Source organism: Pongo abelii, chromosome X (assembly GCF_028885655.2).
Source record: "Pongo abelii isolate AG06213 chromosome X, NHGRI_mPonAbe1-v2.0_pri, whole genome shotgun sequence".
In the NCBI taxonomy this organism is placed as follows: Eukaryota; Metazoa; Chordata; class Mammalia; order Primates; family Hominidae; genus Pongo; species Pongo abelii.
The window spans coordinates 130,113,704-130,132,706 of record NC_072008.2 but is presented as its reverse complement, the minus strand read 5'-3'; the positions used below and the strand labels follow the sequence as shown (position 1 = coordinate 130,132,706).

Below are 19,003 nucleotides of genomic sequence, written 5' to 3'. Positions count from 1 at the left end.
GAGATTTAATAGCTGATTGAACAAGTGAAGAAAAAATCAGGGAACTTAAAGATATGTCAGTTGAAATCATTCAGTCAAGGGAGCAGAAAGAGAAAAGAATGAAGAAAAATGAGCAGGTCCCTGAGACCTGTGGGACATCATCAAGTTTACCAACATATGAATAAGCAGGTTCCCAGAGGAAGAGGAGAGACAGAAAGGTGCAGAAAGAATATTGGAAGAAATAACAGTGAAAAACTTCCCAAACTGGATGAAAAATATGAATCTACACATCCAAAAATTATGACAAAATCCGGACATGAAAAACCCAAAAATATCCACACCAAGACACATAATAGTCAAATTGTAAAAAACGACAAAGAGAGCATCTTCAGAAAACCAAGAGAGAAGTAATTCATCATATGTGAGGGATCTTCAATAAGACTAACAGTTTATATTCGGAAACCATGGAGGCAGTTGGACATTTAAATTTTTGAAAAAAATGCAAACCAATAATTATATATTCAGCAAAACTATCCTGCAAAAAATAAAGGAAAATTTAAGACATTCCCAAATAAACAAAAACTTGAGGAAGTTCATCACAAATAGACTTCCTGTACAATACATGCAATAGGATAACGATTGTCTAGGTTGAAATGAAAGCACACCAGACAGTAACCCAAATCCACATGAAGAAATAAAGAACAAAAGGAAAAGTAGTTGCACAGGTAATTGTAAAAGCTGGTGGTGTTGCATATACAGTTTGTAATGCCTCCTTTTTTCTCTTTGTCATTCTTTTTTGTTTCCATATGATTTAAAAGACAAAGAAATAAAACAATAATTACAAAACTGTGTTAATAAACATACTATATATATGGAATTTGTGAATAACACAAAATGGGGAGATAGAGATGTAAAGGAGCAGAGTTTTTGCATACTATTGAAACTAAGTATTAATTCAAATTTGATTGGTATAGAGTTAAGATCCTAATTTTATCCCCATGGTAACCACTAAGAAAAAAAAACCTAAAAACTATATTTTAAAAGAGATGAAAAGGGAATCAAAATTATACACTAAAAAAAAAAATCAGCTAATCACAAAAGAAAGCAGCAATGGAGGGATTGAGGAACAAAAAGAGTACAACTCCATGACAAAAGGAGAAACAACCCAATTTAAAAATGGGCAGGCCAGAGGCCAGGTGTGGTGGCCCATACCCGTAATCCCAGCACCTCACAAGGCTGAGGTGGGCAGATTGCTTGAGCCCAAGATTTCGAGACCAGCCTGGACACCATGGCAAAACCCTGTGTCTACAAAAAATTAGCCAGGAGTGGTGGCATGCACCTGTGGTCCCAGCTATCTAGGAAGCTGAAGTGGGAGGATTGTCTGAGCCCGGAAAGTCGAGGCTGCAGCGAGCTGTGATCATGACACTGCACTCCAGCCTGGGCATCAGAGCAAGATCTTATCTCAAAAAAAAAAAAAAAAGGGCAGGCTGGGCATGGTTGCTCATGCCTATAATCCCAACATTTTGGGAGGCCAAGTTGGGAGGATTGCTTGAGGCCAGGAGTTCGAGACCAGTCTGGGCAACATAGTAAGATTCCCATCTCTACAAATTTTTTTTTTTTAAGTTAGCCAGGCGTGTTGGCACATACCTGTACTCCCAGCTACTTGGGAGGCTGAAGTGGGAGGATCCCTTGAACCCAGGAAGTTGAGGCTGCAGTGAGCCATGATCATACCACTGCACCCCAGCCTAGGTGACAGAGCAAGACCATGTCTCAAAAATAAATAAATAAAAATAAAAATAAGCCATTCAGGTGTGATGGTTCATGCCTGTCAACCTAGCACTTTGGGAGGCCAAGGCAGGAGTATCACTTGAGGCCAGAAGTTTAAGGCCAGACTAGGCAACATGGTGAGACACCATTTCTACAAAAAAATTAAAAATTAGTTGGGTATGGTGTGTAATCCCAGCTATTTGGGAAGCTGAGGCAAGAGGATCGGTTGAGCTCAGGAAGTTAACGCTGCAGCAGTGAGCTATAATTGCACCACTGCACTCCAGCCTGGGCAACAGAGTGAGGCCCTGTCTCTTAAAAAAAAAAAAAAAAAAAAAGAAAGTTGAGGGCAAGTGCAAAGGATCTAAATAGACATTTCCCAAAGAAAATACACAAATTGTCAGTAAGTACCTGAAAACATGCTCAACATCATGAGTCATCAGGGAAATGAAAATCAAAACCACAATGAGATACTTCACACCCACTAGGATGGCTATTTAAAATAATAATAATAATAATAATACATGTTGTTGGGGATGTAGAGAAATGGGAACTCCCTACACATTGCTGGTGGGAATGTAAAATGTTGCAGCCAAGTGGAAAGTAGTTTAGCAGTTTCTCAAAAATTAAATATAGAATTACCATATGACCCAGTGATTCTGCTCCTAGGTATATACCCAAAATCATTGAAAATAGGTAATCAAACAAATATTGCACATGAATATTCATAGCAACCCTATTCATAATAGCTGAAATGTGGAGGCAACCCAAATGGCCATCAGTGAATGAATGAATTTTTTAAATGTGGTATGTCTATAGAGTGGAATATTATTCAGTCATAAAAAGGAATGGGCTGGGCATGGTGGCTCATACCTGTAATCCCAGCACTTTGGGAGGCCAAGGTAGGTGGACTGCTTGAGCTCAACAGTTCTTCAAGACCAGCCTGGGCAACATGGTGAAACCCCGTCTCTACCAAAAATACAAAAAAATTAGTTGGACATGGTGGCGCACACCTGTGGTCCTAGCTACACAGGAGGATGAGGTGGGAGGATGGCTTGAGCCCAGGAGGCAGAGGTTGCAGTGAGCCAAGATCACACCGTTGCACTCCAACCTGGGTGACAGAGTGAGACCCCTGTCTCAAAAATAAAATAAAATTTTAAAAAATAAAAAGGAATAATGTATTCATAAATGCTACAACATGATGAACCTTAAAAATATTATGCTAAGAGAAAGAAGACAGTCACAAAATCATTCTCTGATTTCATTTATAAGAAACTTTTAGAATAGGTAGATCTGTATAGACAGTAAGTAGATTAGTGGTTGCCAGAGGTTAAAGGAGAGGCAATGGGGAGTCACTGCTTAATAAGTACAAAGTGTCCTTTTAGGATTAAATGTTCTGGAATTAGATAGTGGTGATGCTTATACAACATTGTGAATGCAGTAGATGCCACCAAATTGTACGCTTTAAAATGGTTAATGGTTCATTTTATGTTATGTGAATGTTACTTCAATAAAAAAAGTATTATTATTATTTTTGAGACAGAGTCTCACTCTGTGGCCCAGGCTGGAGTGCAGTGGTGTGATCTCGGCTCATTGCAACCTCTGCCTCCTGGGTTCAAGTGATTCTCCTGTCTCAGCCTCCCAAGTAGCTGGGACTACAGGCGCATGCCACCACAACCAGCTAATTTTTTTGTATTTTTAGTAGAAACGGGGTTTCACCATATTGGCCAGGCTGGTGTCGAACTCCTGACCTCAGGTGATCCACCCGCCTCGGCCTCCCAAAATGCTGGGATTACAGGCATGAGCTACTGCACTCGACCAAAAACAAGATTTTTTTAAATTCTGCTTCTAAAATGTGATTGTGCCTTCCTCCTGTGACTCGTTGAGGTATGTTTTGGTCAAAGCCTTTAAAAGGACAGAGAGCTGGGACTTCATCAACCTTAAAAAACTGTTTATATGAGCTCTTTTGTTACTGCTATTAATCAATGTTCATTTAATAAATGTTAATGTGTAAGACAAAATTTGGTCTGAGACTTGCTTTCATTATAACTTCGTAGGGAGATTGCAATAAAGTAACCCCAATTCATCTCAAACTTTTTTAATGACTACCATTATCTCCATATAAATAAACATAGATAAAATCAAATTGAATAAGGCCAGTTTTTAATACATGGTAAAGTGTTCAGAGAATGGAAATTATTTATTTCAAAATAAATTTAATTATGAATCATTAAAACCCACAAGAACCGTGGAAGGGAGATTACTTATAATGCAAATAAGAATTTTCATATAAACCACACATATATGACCCTATGATAAGGTAAAATCATATGGAATACAGTTTTTGGAAGCCTGCCACCACCCCCACACATACATAAGTATAAACACTGGAAGAAGGGTTGGAAAACCATCAAATACCTTTAGACAATAATATAAGTGTTATCCTTAATAACAAAAGCAAAATCTATCAACTCCCAGTGGTTAAAGAGTGTTCCCTTGAAGCCAGATTGTGTTTAAATGCCGTTTAAAAGAATACATCCGACCGGGCACAGTGGCTCATGCTTGTAATCCCAGCACTTTGGAAGGCTGAGGTGGGATCACGAGGTCAGGAGTTTGAGACCAGCCTGACCAACATGGTGAAACCCCAACTCTACTAAAAGTATGAAAATTAGCCAGGCTTGGTGGCACACGCCTGTAATCCCAGCTACCCAGTTGGCTAAGGCAGGAGAATCGCTTGAACTGGGGAGGCGGAGGTTGCAGTGAGCTGAGATCATACCACTGCACTCCAGCCTGGGCGACAGAGCGAGACTCCATCTCAAATAAATACATACATACATACATATATACATCCTTACATTTGTAAAGGCTTTTCACTTTCCTAAGCATGCTTATGCAGCTGGCCATCTTTTCTCTCCACATCAATGTGAAATAGGCAGGGCAGGCATTATTCCTATTTTGCAAATGAGGAAACTGAGGCACAATAAGAAGGACTAACTTGGCTAAAGCTACAAACAAACTCAGGTCTTCTAATTCTCTGCCCAAGGCTTTTTTTTCCAACTCCCAGTGATGTAGATTCCAATTCAAACAGGTTACAGGGAAGAGGAATATCACAATTTGAGAATCAAACAAGTAAACAAAACAATAACAACAAAAACACCCAAAACCATGTGAAGCCACAGAGCAAAATATATGATACCTTTTTCTCCAAGAAATAGTCACGCTTTTGTTTATCCTCATTTGCATTATCACCTTGCAACAACTTTGGTAACACTTAGAAAGCAATACCCAAATGGAGGTTCCAATGAGAAAATCACCGTATCCTACCAGAAGACAGACATTGGCCTTTGCTGATATGATGAACAGGCCACTGAATGCAAGCTTAGTGCCATAGAAGTCAGATCTCCACCTTGCTCCAAGAGTGCAAACAATGAAAACTGGGATGGAGATTCTTCTATCCAAATAAGATCACCTGAAACTCAGTGCCAGGAACCAAGCACGGAGGCTGCTGACTGAAAGGCAGACAGCAAAAATTAACTCTGAACAGAAGTTCCATCTCCTTAAGCTGCACACAGATTTGTTCTCCCAGCTCCCATAGTACTTTTTGTTTGTGCTACTTAATACTTAAAAAGTGGACAAACATTGTGGAATACCTTCTATATGGGCTTAGCATACAATAGAATTCAGGAGGGCACACAAGAAAAGTGGCAAGTACAGTGCCTTTCCTTAAAAGAACTTGTCTGTCAAGTTGTAGTGAAAAGATATTTACATGCAAAAAACAATGAGCCCAGGGTACAGGGCATTCGACAATAAAAGGCTACATTATGTACTAAAAAGTAGGCAACATAAGATGTCAGAAAAAAGGCAGGGAGAAAAGGAGCTCATTTAATCCTGATAATAACCCTATGAGATAAAAACTAGTGGCCTGGGACGTTGGCTCACGCCTGTAATCCCAGCACTCTGGGAGGCCAAGGCCAGGGGGAATCAGTTGAGGTCAGGAGCTTGAGACCAGCCTGGCCAACATAACAAAACTCCGTCCCCACAAACAATACAAAAATTAGCTGGGCATGGTAGTGCATACCTATAGTCCCAGCTACTCAGGAGGCTGAACCACGAGAATCGCTTGAACCCAGGAGGCGAAGTTTGCAGTGAGCCGAGATCATGCCACTGCACTCCAGCCTGGGCGACAAAGCAAGACTCTGTCTCAAAAAAAAAAAAAAAAAAAAAAAACACCTAGTATTATTCCCACTTTACTGATGAGGAAACTAAAACTCAGAAAGCATATGCAATTTGCCAAGGAAACATAGGTAGTTATGTAATAGTCAGGAGTTGAACCAAGATCTGTGTGGATCCAAGAGGTCTGGAGTAAATGGAAAATGCCTCCTACAGGAACTAGGGCTGGAACCAGGCCTTAATAGATGGGAAAACCCTGAAATTTGGAGGACCCTGAAAACAGGTAGGATTTGGAAACCATCAAAAGGCATTGTGCAGAGTGACATAATGAAAGCAGTATCTTAGCACTATGTCTACAGTGATGTCTACAATATGTCTAAACTCTTTCAAGTGATATGCGGAATCAACCGAAAAAGTTTAAGGCTAGAATCAGGAAGCCAGCTAGGAAGCTGTTACAGAATGCAAGTATACGATGCTGCAAGGGCAGTCTGAACCAGTCTGGAAGAGGATATAGTAGAGTGGAATAAAAACATCTCCAGAAAACAAAATGAAAACAGGGTGAGGTGACTTTTTAAATAGTCATAAAGGAGACAGAGAAGAAAAGATTCCAAGAATTTGAGTCTGAAATATCCTGAGAATGCTAGTAGCATGTTATGAAAATAATGTCATCAGGAGAGGGAGCAGGCTGGAACACTTGGTTTGGAACAAGTTGACATCGAGGTGTGGACGAAAAAATCCAAGTAGAAATGCCAGGAAACAGTTGAAACTCAGACGAGGTCAAAGCTAGAAGCATCAGTCTCCTCACAGAAATGCTAACTGAAATCATGAATGTTGATTAGTCACTGTGGCAGACATTGTGATTTGCCCACCAAAAAGCTATTCCTCATTTCTTCCTTGCATATAGAATCTCAATTTTCTCCTATAGCAGTCACTCCGGTTCTTAAAGGGAGACTGGGAGCTCTTCCCTCTCCAGAGACACAAATCAGAGGGATTGGTCTAAACCAATAGTTCTCAACCTTAGCTGCACAGGGGAATCAGATGGGGAGTTTTTAAAATGTGGATCCCTGGGTCCACAGTCAGAGATTCTGATTTAATTGCTCTAGGATATGCTTGGGCATGAGCTTTTTAAAAGCCCTCCAGGTGTCTCTCACATGCAGCCAAAGCTGAGATCCCCTGATCTAAACCAATCAATCAAGGCATCTTTATTCTCTTTGCCAGTAATTGGTAATCCTAGTTAATGGGTCCTTGAAAGAAGTTGAGTGGAGGCTTCAAAAAGAGGTTTTTCAGTGGGGCGCGATGGCTCACATCTGTAATGCCAACACTTTGGGAGGGCTGAGGCAGGCAGTATTGCTTGAGCCCAGGAGTTCGAGACCAGCCTGGGCAACATAGCAAAACCTCATCTCTACAAAATTTTTTTTTTTTAAATTAGCTGGGATGGTGGCATGCACCTGTAGTCCCAGCCACTTGGGAGGCTGAGGTGGGAGAATGACCTGAGCCTGGTAAGTCGCAGCTGCAGTGAGCCATGATCATGTCACTGCACTCCAGCCTGGACTACAGAGTGAGACCCTGTCTCAAAAAAAAAAAAAAAAAAGGTTTTTCATAAAATCAAATTCACTGCAAGTAACACCTTTTTCTTTGGTGAACATTATCATTTCTACATGTGATGCCTACAACCACTGCAACTTTCTTGCAATCCTGAAAGGGATATGCTAAAGATAGCAGAAGAGAAAAATGAAAAGATGGAAAACACTTGGGTTCTTAATGATGTCCTTAAGCTACTGAATTGACAAACTCTGGAACCTCTGTGGCTTTACATTTCTTGTTATCAAAAATATTTGTCCTCATTGCTTAAATCATTTTGAATTTTCTGTTATTTCTAGATGAAAGCAACCCAATTGGAGACATATAGATGCCCCTACCATGGAGTTCCATAAAACATGTCACATATATTTCATACTAAATATTACACTATACTATTTTCATTGATTTTCTGTCTCTTTCCCCAGTTTTTGAGCTCCCAGAAGGCAAGGATTGTGTCTAATACGTTTATCTATCCCCAGAGCACAATACAGGTCTCCAAACATAAATATTTAAATATTTTTTAAATGTTTAATGGATGGATTGATGAAAGAGTACATAAAGATAAAGAGGAGAGTGTCCATGAGAGTGTCTTTAGGAGAATCCAGTTATAATGAAGAAGAAAAAAGAAGAGCCAGGAAATAAAGCAGAGATGTGGTCAAAAGAATAGAAGGAAAACTAATATAAGGCTGGGCCACTGAAGCCAAAATATTAAAAAAATATAAAAAGTTAGGGTAGTCAGTGTCAGTGGGGATGAGAAAAACATGGGAGTGAAGAAAAGGCTATTGAGGTTTGGTAAGAAAGAGATGCCTGGAAACCTCTGGTATGTATTTTCCCAAGCAGATCCAAAACCACATGAGGAATTATTTCTCAATCTAAGTTACTCGTACTCTGCAATAGAATCTTCAGCATAATCGAGCACTTAAGCTGAAATTACTGTTCTTATCCAAGGCAGTATTTAATGGAATCTCAATAACCCCTATCCAGTCTTCAGTTTTATTTCTGGTGATGTAGTCAGTTCTCAGGACCCCAGACCTAGCAGAAACTATATCAAAGTCAAGAGTTATTATTGTCATATCATGAAATACAGTTAAATATCCTTAGAGAAAGAAAGAAGGGATCACATATTCTCTGCAGGAAAGCCGAAAACTTCGGGTGTCCATTTCTCCAAACACAGCAGAGCACCTGTCATAAATACATTAGGTGGCATAAAAAGATCACCTACTTTCAGCCTTACTTTCTTGCTCACCAGTCAATGGGGGGTTTCCCAGGTTGGTAACACTGTCATTTAAGACATTCTGGAACCCAGGTTTCCATTTGAAATGAAAGTGATAGGTTATCTCTACTTTCGATTAAACAGGTAACTTTAACCCACTGCCACGGAATTCTTCTGCATGACTTCGGTCTTTTTGAGAAGGGTATGTTTCTGAGAAGAAGCCTTGGGGAAAATCCCCTTCTTCAGTGCACAAGCCCTTGCTCCTTCTCCCTTCAGGAGCTTCTGCCACTGCCCCACCAGTAGAGAACATTAGATCTTGTCGGTAGTGTAGAAGCCAACTCCAGCCTCTAAAGAGGTATCTGAGAAATGTCAGGAACTCCCCAAATCTGATCAAGTTTGACACTACCATAATCCTAGAAGAGTATGATTGTATTAGCATGTTTAATACCATAGTCCAGTATTTCCCATTGCTCCCTGTGGTAGGTCAAATAATAACTCTCTCCAAAGAGGTTCACATCCTAATCCCTGAAACCTATCAACATGTTACCTTACATGGCAAAAAGGACTTTGCAGATGAGATTAAGCTAAAGATCTTGAGGTGGGATGATTATCTGTATTATCTAGTAGGACAGATGTAATCACAAGAGTCCTTATAACAGAAGGAAGCAGAAGCATCAGAGTCAGAAGGTAGAGATATGATGACAGAGCAAAAGGGAGGGGCAGAGAAGTGGGAGGTAGAGAGGGGGTGAGGGGAGGAGAGAGAGAGAGAGAGAGATTTGAAGATGATATGCTGTCACTGGCTTTGAAGATGAAGAAAGGGGCCATAAGCCAAGAAATGTGGGTAATCCCTAGCAACTGGGAAGAGCAAGGAAATAGATTCCCCTCCAGAGCCTCCAGAAGGAACACAGCTCTGCTGACTCCTTGATTTCAGGACTTCTGAACTACAGAACTGTAAAATAACAAATTTGTGTTTTAAACCAATAAGTTTGTGCAGCAGAGATAGGAAACTAAGACATTCTCCCTCATTACTTTTTAAAAATGTTTACTTTTAATTGACAAATAACAATTGTATATATTTATGGGGTACGAGGTGATGCTTTGATATATGTATACACTGTGAAATGATTATACTAACCTAGTTAGGATTTCTATCACCTCATATACTTTTTTGTAGTGCGAACATTTAAAATTTATTCTTTTGGCAATTTAAATATGCTTTATTATTGACTATGATAGCCATGGTTTTACAATAGATCTTGAAAACTTGTTCCTCCTGTCCAACTGAAATTTTGTATCCTTTGACCAACATCTCCCCATTCTAATGCCAACCTATCCCAACCTCTATCCCTGCCCCCTATCCCAACCTCTGGTAACCACCATTCTACTCTCTGCTTCTGTGAGCTTAACTTTTTTAGATTCCACATGTAAGTGAAATGATGCAGTATTTGTCTTTCTGTGCCTGGCATGTTTCACTCAGCATAACTTCTTTTGAAAAATACAACTAAGTGGTCAAATAAATTTGCAGGCTCTACGCTTCTTTTGGAAATTCACAGTGTATATTGGTTCACTAAAGGCTCTCAGACATCCTGTGGGAAAGAAACCTATTTAACTCAATGTCGACCATGTAAAAGACATTTTTAACTGAAAAACATCAATTATCATCCTGCAGAATAATGTTCCTTTCTCAGAACTCTGGTTTTGAGGTAACACTGCTAATAGCTTGATAATTTGAGGCTTAAGATAGATGTGTTAACCAAAGTAGAGGCAAGTGTGGATAGAGATCTAGAAAATGAGTCAAAGAACAAGAAACTCTCAATATGTTGCTCAACTAGTCCAGGAGAGCTTATCTTCACATACAAATATGAGTATTTTGTCTCTCCTCTTTGATCTATCCCAAGGGTGGGCTGTCACAGGTGAATGGCAGATGCCATTAAGATCATCCAAGGAACTGCCCCTAGTTTTCATTCCTTGCTCCATAAACAATCTTCTGCTATCATTTAGCTTTTCTTTCAGGTCTAGCCTGACCAGCTGACATGCCAACTCCAGCCTGATTAACAGTTCTCTGTACCCCTGAAAATAAGTTGGAATTATAGCTTTGTATTAATATCTCTATCCCTTGTGATTTACATTGGTTAGCATGAGTCTATGCCCAGGAGATTACAGATCACTAAGTAACTCTGACAAAATTCAGCTTCTGGATCTAACCAGTACCCTGTGAGGTCCTGCCTAAATTGTCAGACAAACTTTCTTGATGACACAGCCATCCTGCCTCACTCCTGTAACTGCCACATCTTCCTCAAGGGCAATTTCCTTGTCCACAACAGCTCTGGCACCATGTCTAGAAAAAGCTTCTTAGAAGTGCAATCAGTTGACTGAGTTCTCCTACAGGATGATACAGGATGAGGTCAAGAAGTAGTGGATAACAGCAGGAAGGCGTTACAAAGGCAGGGAAAGGGGGTTGGGGGTGGGGTGTGCAACTTGGACAGATATAAGGATCTTCTCCTTGGACCAATACAGTCAGTACAAACGAGAATACCACATCAATTTCCTATACTGATAGGAGGCAGCCAGGGCAGAGATGACAAATAGTAGCGTGTATCAATTCTGATCACTTGGCAGAAGCCAGATGGAATGCTGTGTTAAGGTGTTGTGGGCAGGTATTTTATTCCCAATACTTATTTCAAGGGCTTTTCCCTTCCCTTCTATATCCATTCAGTGCCTGAGGGAACGGCATGTTTCTACAGTGAGATTCACAGCCCTCTGTCCATGGTTTCTATATCCCTCTCTCACAAGTTGCATTGGGTCAGTAAAGGTTGATCCCTAGGAGAATGCATCCACGGCTGCACACCTAACACAAATTGAGCCAAGAAATCTCTTCCCAGGAGATTTTTAAATTAAGAAATAAGTTTCAGCCAGGCACAGTGGCTCACGCCTGTAATCCTAGCACTTTGGGAGGCTGAGGCAGATGAATCACCTGAGGTCAAGAGTTCAAGACTAGCCTGGCCAACATGCTGAAACCCCATCTCTTCTAAAAATACAAAAATTAGCCAGGCATAGTGGTACGCGGCTGTAATCCCAGCTACTCGGGAGGCTGAGGCAGGAAAATTGCTTGAACCCAGGATGCGGAGGTTGCAGTGAGCCAAGATCATGCCATTGCATTCCAGCCTGGGCGACAAGAGTGAAACTCAAGAAAAGAAAGAGAGAAAGAAAAAGAAAGAAAGAAGGAAGGAAGGAAGGAAGGAAGGAAGGAAGGAAGGAAAGAAAGAAAGAAAGAAAGAAAGAAAGAAAGAAAGAAAGAAAGAAAGAAAGAAAGAAAGAAAGAAAGAAAGAAAGAAAGAAAGAAAGGAAGGAAGGAAGAAAGAAAGAAAGAGAGAGAGAGAAAGAAAGAAAGGAAGGAAGAAAAGAAAAGAAAGAAAGAGAAAGAGAGAGAGAGGGAGAGAGGGAGGGAGAGAGGGAGGGAGGGAGGGAGGGAGGAAGGAAGGAAGGAAGGAAGGAAGGGAGTTTCTCTCTCTCTCTGAGAAGAGAAATACCACCTGATCTCACTTATATGTTGAATCTAAAAAAGTTAAACTCATAGAAGCAGAGAGCAGAATGGTGGTAACCACATGCTGGGTGGTAAGGTATTGGGGAGATGTTGGTCAAAGGATACAAAATTTCAGTTAAATGGGAGGAATACATTCAAAAGATATATTGTACAACAACAACACAGTGACTACAGTTAATAACAATGGATTGTATACTTAAAATGTTTTAAGAGAATAGATTTTAAGTGTACTCATCTCAAATATATAAGTGTGTGAAGGAATGGATATATTAATTTGATTTAGCCATTCCATAATGTACACACATTTCAAAACATCATGTTATATGCCATAAGTATATACAATTTTGTCCATTTAAAAAAATAAAAAATAAAATACTGTGAAGCTACTGTAACAAAAAAAAGCTCAGTTTCTCTCTGTGGATGGTCAAATCCATAACATGTAAAACCCAGGTGATGTTACCTACCATGTTTTTCTCCATATGGACAAGAAAAAGCTGGTCTATAGAAAAAAGAATGAAACACAGGAACAAAGGGGTGCAGAAGCAAGCAGTAGAGAGAGACTCCACATCGTGTTTATCCTGTAGTCCAGTTTATCTTTGAAGGTCACCTATATTCAGGAACTTGGGTTTTGTGAGACACCCTGCATCTCTACTAAAAAGAAAAAAAAAAAAAAAAAAAGATCGGGCTCAGTGGCTAACACCCATAATCCCAGTGCGTTTTGAGGCCGAAGTGGGCTGATCACTTGAGGCCAGGAGTTCAAGACTAGCCTGGCCAACATGGTGAAATCCCATCTCTACTAAAAATACAAAGATTAGCCAGGTGTGGTGGTGGGCACCTGTAATCCCAGCTACTTGGGAGGCTGAGGCACGAGAATCGCTTGAACTCGGGAGGCAGAGGTTGCAGTGAACCAAGATTGCACCACTGCAATCAAGCCTGGCCAACAGAGTGAGACTCAGTCTCAAAACAAAAAAAAAATAGAAAAAGAATACAAATCCCCTTTTTGTTTAATATGTAAAATTGGGATAACTACTCCACCTTCTATGGCTGGTTTAAAAGGATCTGTAAATGTTGTCAGTGTATAAAGGCTTTAGTCCCCTGCCTAGCACATAGTAAATGCTAGGTAAGGATTTATCTATAAGTTTGTTTTCTGTTACTTGCAACCAAGAATATCCTAACAGAAGGATTCAAAGGGCACACCCAAACTCCGTGGGAAAGGCTATGAACAAGTAACAGTGTCCACTATGGATGCAAAAAAGGGAGACAACAAGAATCTTTTTGCCTGCTGCCAAGATAGAGCTGGTTTACTGAGACAGGAGAATTGCAATAAAGAGTTTAATCATACACATACAGCCAACTAAACAGGAGAACAGAGTTTTTTGTTGGTGGTGGGTTTTTTTGTTTGTTTGTTTTTTGTTTTTTGTTTGAGACAGAGTCTCGCTCTGTCACCCAGGCTGGAGTGCAGTGGCGCGATCTCTGCTCACTGCAACCTGCGCCTCCCGGGTTCAACGGATTCTCCTGTCTCAGCCTCCTGAGCAGCTGGGACTACAGGCACGTGCCACCACACCTGGCTAATTTTTGTATTTTTAGTAGAGACGGGGTTTCACCATATTGGTCAGGCTGGTCGTGAACTCCTGACCTTGTGATCCGCCCGCCTTGGCCTCCAAAAGTGCTGGGATTACAGGCGTGAGCCACCACGCAGGGCTGGAGAACAGAGTTTTATTACTCAAATCAGTCTCGCTGAAATTTCAGAGACTAGGGTTTTTTAGGAATAATTTGGGCCGGGAGCAGTGGCTCAAGCCTGTAGTTTGGGAGGCCAAGGCAGGTGGATCGCCTGAGGTCAGGAGTTCAAGACCAGTCTGGCCATCTCTACTAAAAAATACAAAAAATAAGCTGGGTGTAGTGATGGGTGCCTGTAATCCCAGCAACTTGGGAGGCTGAGGCCCAAGAATCTCTTGAACCCAGGAGGCGGAGGTTGCAGTGAACCAAGATGATGCCACTGCACTCCAGCCTGGGCAACAGACAGAGACTCTGTCTCAAAAATAAAAATAAAAATAAAAATAAAAAATAATAATAATAATAGCAATAATAATAATTTGGCAGGCAGGGGGCTAAGAAGTGGAGAATACTGATTGGTCGGGTTGGGGATGAAATCACCTGGAGTGAAGGGGTAGTTCTTGCTGTCTTCAGTTCCTGAACTAGTTGAGTCAGATTTCTGGTCTGGGTGGCGCCAGCTGATCCGACAGAATGCGGTGTCTGAAAAGTATCCCAAACACCAATGTTAGATTATACAATAGTGATGTTATCCAGAAGAGCAACTGGGGAGGTTAGGAATCTTGTGGCCTCTGGATGAAAGACTCCTAAACCATACTTTCTAATCGCGTGGCTAATTTGTCAGTTTTACAAAGGCAGTCTCGTCCCCAGACAAGGAGAGCCTTTGTTTGGGCAAAGAGCTATCATCTTTGTTTCAAAGTTAAACTATAAACTAAATTCCTCCTATAGTTAGCACAGCCTATATCCAGGAATGAACAGGTTGGAGGTTAACGGCAAGATAACAGTCGGTTAGGTCAGATCTCTTTCACTATTATAATTTTCACAAAGGTGGTTTTAAACATATATATCACATGTAGTGTGCATCCCATCACCTGGACACATATTTTAACATTTCTTTTAATGTTCAAATTATTACGACTGAGTTTTTTGTTTGTTTTTTTGAGACGGAGTTTTGCTCTTTTGCCTAGGCTGGGGTGAAGTGGCAAGATCTCAGCTCACTGCACCCTCCGCCCCCCAGGTTCAAGTGATTCTCCTGCCTCAGCCTCCCGAGTAGCTGGGATTATAGGAGCCCGTCACCATGCCCAGCTAATTTTTGTATTTTTAGTAGAGACAGTGTTTCACCATGTTGGCCAGGTTGGTCTCGAACTCCTGACCTCAGGTGATCCACCAGCCTCAGCCTCCCAAAGTCCTAGTTTTACAGGCGTGAGCCACCACGCCCAGCATGACTGAGTTTTTACAAACCCATATTGATGGGAAATTCAGCCTTTATCTTGGGGTCCCTTAGAATACAGGATATCAGATATACACCTGGATACCACCACTCAGCCATGGCCCCTGGGCTAGACTATCACTACAGGAATACTGGGGCGTGGTTGCAACAAATGTTTCAAGATAAAGTCGTCCTGAGGTTTTCCAACTCTTTCCCACACATGAATCCTTGCTTGTGGCTTAAACCTGCCCACTGGAGGGGCTGTGTTGAGGCGGATTCTCGTAGCAGCAGCTTCAGAGATTTGGCAGAAACATCCCTCAATCCTCCCTGCACCTCAGGACTCCCATTGTACAGACCAGCCACTTGGTCCTGTCTTCTTCTATCTCAAGAGATTTATTGCTTTTTCCCAACCCCTGGAATTGGCCAGGACCAGCCTAGATCATCCCAACATGTTACAATAACTTTGGGCCTCAAATAGAAATTCAGTCTGAAATTCAGGATCTCGATCTCAATTTCAGTAAAAGGCCATTTTGGTGACTTGCCCGGAACAAAGAAAGAGAGCCTCAAAGGGAATCAATATGTTCACTAAAAGTGGCCAACCACCTCCAAAAGCTTGCTTCCCTACTTAGGAAACAAGTAGAGTCCTTCTTCACCAGTACTCACAACATGTAGGTTTGCCATCCCTAAGTTAGAGACTAGAAAGTCATTGGCACCTGAAGAGGCAGGGAGGAGGGTAGAAGAGTTAAAATTGACAGAGTGAAAACAAGACTGGATGCAACAAAGACAAACCACAACTTTGTCTATTGCCAAGTGAATGCAATCAAGAGAGATTACACAGGGAGGGAGCTGAGGTTACCAGAGCTAAATAGATGCATACCTTGAGTAAACATTGCCAGGGAGCCCACAAACCCTGCTATGAGGTCTGTGAAGCATTCTGCTCGCTTAATATCAACTTAGGAACAAGAGCCTCATCCCCATTGGATCTATTTATTAAGCTTATACTAGAGCATCAGTTCCCAAAGTGTGGTCCCCAGATCAGCTGCAGCATCACCTGGGTACTTTTTAGAAATGCAGATTTTCAGGCAACACTCCAGACTTGCTGAATCAGAAACTCTGGGGGTGGGGCCCCAGCACTCTAGGTCTTACTCACCTCCAGGTGATTCTGATTACATACTCAAGTGTAAGAACCGCTGGCCTAGTTTTATTTTAATCATGAAGCTCTGCGCTTTGTGCCAGAGTGGGGGTGGTGTTGCCAGATAAAACACAGAACACCCAATTCAATTTGAATTTCAAATAAATGGCCATTTTTAATATAATATGTCCAAAATATTGCATAGGATATAATTATGCTAAAAATGCTTTTTTTTTTCTTTTTGAGACAGTGTCTCTGTCACCCAGGCTGGAGTGCAGTGGCGTGATCTCAGATCACTGCAGCCTCAACCCCGGGGCTCAAGTGATCCTCCCACCTCATCCCCCTGAGTAGCTGGGACTATAGGCACAGGCCACCACACCCGGATAATTTTTTTATTTTTTGTAAAGATGGTGTCTCCCTATGTTGCCCAGGCTGGTCTCGAACTCCTGTACTCAAGTGATCCGCTCGCCTTGGCCTCCCAAAGTGCTGGCATTACAGGCATGAGCCACCGTGCTCAGGCAAAAAAGCATTTTTTATATATCTGAAATTCACATTTAACTGGCATTCTGTATTTTTATTTGCTACATCTGGTAACCCTAGGTGGGAGGACTTCAGAGAGGATTATGATGGCACAAGCCTAGCCCTCAAGGGTCCCCCAGATCAGTTGGGTTTGCAAAGCTTTGACATAAATCAGATACAGAACAATTCCAAAAAGAGTGTACCATGTAGATCACAGGCAAAAAGAGTGTACCATGTAGATCACAGGCAAAAAGAGTGTACCATGTACATCACAGGTTCTATGAGCACATTGAACTCTAAGCAATTCTAAGCCAGCACAGAACACTGGGAGGTAGGATAAGCCAAAAAAGACTTTAGGAATTGGATTTGAGTTCACAGTTCAGAATCAAGGGGTCCCAGCTGCTGTTATTTTTCCTCTGTGACCGAACTCCTGCCTTGTACCCACAGGCACTTTTGTGTGAATTAGGAAAAGGAGCCCTTTCCTGGGGTCAGAGACAGCATTGCTTTTGGTGCACAGCTTGGAGCATGAATTCCAGGCTGGAGTTCAGCCCCCACTCACCCTCTCAGCTGGGCACAAGCTGCACAACACTTTCTGGCAGCTCTGAGCCCACTGCCCTTGTGACAGGTCTGCTTTTTGCCGACTAACTTGGACCCATTCCAATTGCTTACACTCTATCTGCTTTGTTTTGGGGTCTGGCCATCAGTGGGGAGGGCTTTCCCCCCACCACCAAGGCTGAGTTTTCTAAAGCCATGTTTGTCAAAAGCATCCACATGCAAATTCCTTTGTTCATAATGGTGGCATTCAAGTTGAATTGCGCATGAAATTGTCTTGCTAAAGAAGCGGCTTTCTCTATATAAAAGAGGGCAAGAGAAATTGAAGGATCTGATTAGTTAATAAGAATTCTGAGTGGTGGAATTCCAGATTAGCATAAAACAATTTCTTGTTCAGAGCACGTGCAGCACAGAGCAAAAGAATTTTTTTTTGTTAAAGCATTTAGTTCTAAAATAGTATAATCACAATAAGACATTCCAATGTGTGAATTATAGTATATTAAGTCATGACTAATTGCATTGATTTGCATTCAGGATTTTTTAACATCTGTGTGGTAATTATCCTAATCCAATTTGTTATGCAGAATACAATCAATGTTATGTATGTTAGTGTTTAGGGCCCCGACACAATTTCCTGTAATAAAAGGGAATGAAATACAAAGGTAGCTCAGGTGGAAAGACAAGCACATCTATTATACACATCAAGCTCCCTTTCTTGATCTCCAAAATTAGCTGGGGGAGCGCGGAGTGGAGATCAAGCAAATTTAATTAGCATTTTAAAAGGAGGCCCAAGAAAAGAGAGAGCGATCGAGTGAGAGCGCTCCTGAGAACTGAGAGCAAGCTGTATTAAACCCTCAGGAAGAAGATTTTTTTTTTTTCCTAACAGGCTGTGGCTTTCAGAAGCTGCCAGAAATAATGTCCTGACCTCGCCTGATAATGAGCCAATGAGACCATGTTTTGCTGACATAGTGCTATTTCAGTAAGGGTTGCATCTTACCTGGGAGTCAGGGTTTAGTTTTAAACCTTTCATTTTTCTGTCCTTTTAGGAAAAAGAACTCTGCTTAACATCTCCCAGAAAGTCCTAGGAATCTGGGGCATAACAAAGTAGCTGAGCCGACTTTAGGCATAGGCAAAGAAAGCTATCTATGTCTGTGTCATTTGTAAGATACTAGAGAGCCCTCCTCCACCTCCATACAGGCGCACACGCATGCACACACACACACACACACACACACACAACCTTGCGGCCCCCTCTCAGATGCCTGAAATTCCTACTTTGGGGCATCCAGTCTTTTAATTTCTGGATTTGTCTGTTTTCAAAATGCCAGTTTTCCTTAACAATGCAAACCTTACCTATACTTAACCAGCCTATTCCAAGAGAAAAGCTTTTACTTTTTGGGGGGTTATTTTATTTCCTCAAATACCTTTGTATCAGAGAGCAAGTTTTAGTTCAGAAGAGAGTAGAGAGAATGTGAGGGTCTTAGATGTCTGAGGGGTAGCCAGGTGTGGTGGCTCACGCCTGTAATCCCAGCACTTTGGGAGGCCGAGGCAGGCGGATCACCTGAGGTC

The 19,003-nt window shown here is 41.4% G+C and overlaps 1 long non-coding RNA gene across 1 annotated transcript in view; it reads right to left on the bottom strand.

Annotated features, from left to right (window-relative positions):
- LOC129053037 (uncharacterized) overlaps window positions 1-19,003 on the bottom strand; it is a 45,549-nt gene that overhangs the window by 24,291 nt on the left and 2,255 nt on the right. Inside the window, exons 3-4 of the long non-coding RNA XR_008518165.1 lie at window positions 14,406-14,504; window positions 2,617-2,712 (exon numbers count right to left, since the gene is read on the bottom strand). This is a non-coding gene — a long non-coding RNA (uncharacterized LOC129053037). The remainder of the gene's footprint in view (window positions 1-2,616; window positions 2,713-14,405; window positions 14,505-19,003) is intronic.